We start from the raw sequence: 4,371 nt of genomic DNA on the forward strand, positions 1-4,371 counted from the left end.
GTTGAAGTAAATACTTAAGTTCTAAACATTAAAGAGGTATAAGCTTAAGACTAGATCTTCTCTCCTAGATATTGAATGCCCTTATTTTGTTGGTGAGTCTTGGTATTTATAGCCCCTTCTGCTCCAGGTATATCTTTGGTGCCTTTGGGTCCATCATCTGTTGATATACCTTTCATACACATTGTACCTTTGTTCACCGCTCGCCTTATCCAGTCGAACCTTGCCACCTCAGCTGACCCACGTTCCTTCGGGAACTCCCCTACCTTAGTATAGGTTGTACCTTCGTTCACCGCCAGCTTCTACCAATCGGGTTCTGCCACATAGTCTCTTTCCACGTTCTTTGGTTATGCGTGTAGATAAGGGATTTGAGCATTTAATGTTGATTAGATATCCCATCTATCTTTGTCCCTTCGCCAGCTGCCTCCTTGTAGACTAGGCTTTTACTCTTCTGATCTCAACCGTCGAGGTATCCTTCCTTGGGACGAGATAAAGTAGATCTATGAAGATATAGTTTGTAACTCAGACTTCTCTGTATAGCGAGGGCTACACAGTTAACTTCTGAATGCGTCCACTAAGATCGTGACACGTGCCCTGCAGAATATTGGTATTCACATAAGTCATTGCGTTCCTTCAGACTAGGGACTAACGGAAATATCATTTATTGATTTGGTAAGATATATACTCAGCCGTAATTGAAGTTAGACTAGGTGTAATATGGTTTAGATGGATAAAAAAATTGCATTTGGTGTTGAGTGGATTTTGTGTTGTTTATGGACTATGAGCTGAAGTGCTCAATTTTACTAAACTGAAACTGAATGTTCATCATTGAGTTCACACAAGTAGTGGATACTATGGGATTACCAAATACTTTTGAATTTCTCCATTTGATATGGTAATAGTTAGGGTTTGCTCCACGTCCATCTGGATTAGTGTGGTGTGGGATTTAAGCGTACAACAATGAAGTGGAAATTGCTTCTCATGTTACCGTTCTCATAAAGGAAATGTTGATCAAAGTATTCATATCTCAGTATCATAGGAACAAAATAATCCCTTGTAGTAAGAAAAATTCCCAATCATTCGTAACCTAGAAAACACTTTCAAAGCTCAAGATGTCTGCCTTATTCATTCACTGAACCTTGAATCAAATGGGAAATGTTCTCTTTTGCCTAAAACATGAAGATAACACATCCAAGATATTTGAATTAGTATCCGTGGATAAACAAGAATAGATAAATAAAAGACTACACCATACTCCCTTCTTCATTTCCCTACAACAACATAAAAAACCCCCAATTCCAACAGTAATCTTTGAACAAGTAGAACTGAAAATGTGATAACCAAATGTATATTTCATTACTGTTTGTTGGTGTCTGATCTTCTGTTTTGCAATTGGATGTGAATTTCTCTCTCGACCCTTAATAAGAAGCCACAAGAACCATCGCCTAATAGCTGCAGAGAATTAGGCCTTTTATCGAACAGATGATGTGCTTTTCGCAAGTTATTGATGGCGGCAACTTTGTTGTACTTGTTCTCTTTCTCACTACCTGCAAATGTGATTACAATCATAACCCATCACTTTTAATCCCGTCAAAACCCATTCACCCACCAAATTTTTACTTCTTCAGTTCCCTACAACAATATTCAAAGCCCTAAATTCAAAACCTAACAAAAAAAAAAGGAAAAAAAAAACTAAAATTGTTTACATGTAAAATCCCTAATAAAACTAACATTAGAATCAAACCCTAACATCAAAATTAGATGAAAAGGAAACCCTGAAATTGAAAAGAGAAAGGCTTTCTTTAGAGATCAAATTGAAAAAAATAACTAAAACTTTAAATCGAATACACCCTAAAACTTGAAATCAAATACAACCTAAAGCAACACACGAAAGAAAATTCTTATTTTTCTCCAATCAAAAAAACAAAAACCCAGAATTTAAAACGAAAAATCAAGGGAAAAAAGTATAAACAAGAACAGATCTGACTAGACAAATGAGATTGAAAGAGAAATAAATAACAAACCTGATGGTGTTATCAGTTTCATATGGATCCAACTAGGGATAAGTTTGCTTAGTCTCAGATTTTTACGGAGCTTCTTCTTGATAATTACTGGAAATGTAAAAAACAAAATCAAAATCAAATTAGTGAATCATTGGAGTAGAACAAAATGGCAGAGATAAAAGTGACAAAAGCAAAAGGGAAAAGAAAAAAAGTGGAAGAGTTACCATTTTCGTATCTGGTTCAGATGTAAAAACCTTAGAATACAGAGAGAAAGCATTCGAGATCAAGGAAATTTAAAAAAAAAAAAAACATAAAACCATAGAATACTGGGATAAAGGTCAAAGAAAATCAAAAATCATGAACATGTCTTCTGGGATTGGGGTTTTTCGATCTCATCTGAGAGTACGTTGGACCAGAAAGAGAAGGGAAAACGAAAAACGAGGGAGATGGAGGCGGAAAAATGAAATTAGGTTTAGCAAAATTTTCTTGTAGTGATGGAAAGGGCGAAAGAATAACCCCAAGGCTTTTTTGTTGAACTTTTGAACGGTGCAGATGGATGGTCGCACTGGTCACATGGATTTCCAAAAGTTTTGGACGGTGGTGATTTTATTTGGGACTTTCATACGGATTGAGAGAAGTGTGTTTGTGTTTTCTGTTTGTGCTAAAACATACTTATAGTGATTGAGATTTTATTTGTGCATTCGGTTTATTTATGAACCTTCGATACGATAGAAGTCGAAAGATAAAAGTTGAAAGAATGTTAGTATCAATTTTGGATATTGTTATCGACGTATGGTAAGAAGTCATCAAGGATAACACGATGAACATCAGCAGGTGTTCCGTTGAGAATTTCAACTTCGGCGAAAAGGTCACTAAGAATAGATGACGAGCATACGTAGATTTAAGGTTCCTCTAAATATTCTAGCTTAGTAATGAATCATAAAAATTAAAATTAAAATTAAAATCAAAGTCTATAGTTGTTAATGAATTATAAACAACTCCAAGAGAGGAATATGACAAGAGGCGATATGTAAAGGTCTAAGCATCTTTCATAAGATCGATTCAATTGTAAAATTGGACCAATTTGTATTGGAATCAATTTACGTAAATCTCCAAGAATACCCAATATGTTTTTAGGGTTTATTCAATTCCATATTTTTAATCAACCGATTTCACCAAATTTCCTTGAAGCTCGCTCAAATTCGATCGTCGTCAATCAATAACACATTATCCCGCGAATAATCCAAATTGAACAAACTAGAGTGGAATAACAGTGAGATAATGTAGGAAATTTATGGTGAAATTGTGGCATTACCGGAATAAATAATGATATCAACTTTGAACGAATTCGTGTAAAATTGAAGAAACTGAAAATTTAATCATCTTGACTTGAGGAGATTGCATCAGTTTGGATAATCATATTCATAAGTTGAAACTTTAGTTCTAATTTAGATTGGAAGCAATTCAGAATTTTCTTATAAAATTTTAATCGAATTCGAGGCAATTATGATGAACCGAAAACAAAATTGAAAATAGACGAGGGAGCAAACTCATTTTCACATTATTATTATTTAAGTTTCTAATTTATATTTTTAGTTACAGAGATCATGTTGCAACATTATATACCAACAATGATTCAGGGACAATTATGATGAAGTTTATCTCCCCCTTTGAATAACAAGTTTAGTGCATGCATTCCTAATGCTCAAGTTTATGACACAAAAGGTCAGACTACTCTTTTTCATACCAATATTGGTAAAGCCCATACAGTTATTCCCAGAACCATAAAGTGGGATCAGGTTACCCTCCCTGAAAAGTGGACTTTACAGGTAGAAGTTCCAGCAAAGCCTTTCCCAAAACGTTCCCAGGTTTTATATAATCTTTATATTGAAACAGAATATATATATATATATATATAAAACTTCAAAACAAAAGATATTATTAAAACTAATAAATAGAAATAGTGATTGAAAGATAATTTAGAAAATGATTAATAGAAAATTAAAAGGAATCTTCATAATTAAAAGAAATTTAAAACATAGATAACAGGTAGAGATACTTACAAAGTAGTCTTTTATTCCTTAATAGATAGCACACCAAACAACTTCAAACTCACACTTAGAACATGAAAGCACTCACAAACTATCACTCTCAAAGCAGGAAACACTCAGAAACTTTCACTCTGAAACTTATAGACAATGACTCTTGAGAACTAAAAACTTGCTCTTTCCCTTTCCCTTAACGGGTATTTATATAGGGGAAAGTTTGCAAGAAACAAAAGAGATAAGATTTTTTTTTTTGAGAATCCTATCTATAATTACAACAACCTATAAGTGGTAGACAAGTGGAAGACATATCTAAGGTGGAAATC

The 4,371-nt window shown here is 33.9% G+C and overlaps 1 long non-coding RNA gene across 1 annotated transcript; it reads right to left on the reverse strand.

The window, feature by feature from the left end:
• Positions 1–994: 994 nt before the first annotated feature.
• On the reverse strand, positions 995–2,480 carry LOC113314375. The gene is made up of 3 exons (XR_003342385.1): positions 2,225–2,480; positions 2,022–2,108; positions 995–1,544 (listed from the first exon to the last, which is right to left on the reverse strand). It is a non-coding gene; the product is annotated as an uncharacterized LOC113314375 (long non-coding RNA).
• Positions 2,481–4,371: the final 1,891 nt, after the last annotated feature.

Source organism: Papaver somniferum, chromosome 9, assembly GCF_003573695.1.
Source record: "Papaver somniferum cultivar HN1 chromosome 9, ASM357369v1, whole genome shotgun sequence".
Lineage (NCBI taxonomy): Eukaryota > Viridiplantae > Streptophyta > Magnoliopsida > Ranunculales > Papaveraceae > Papaver > Papaver somniferum.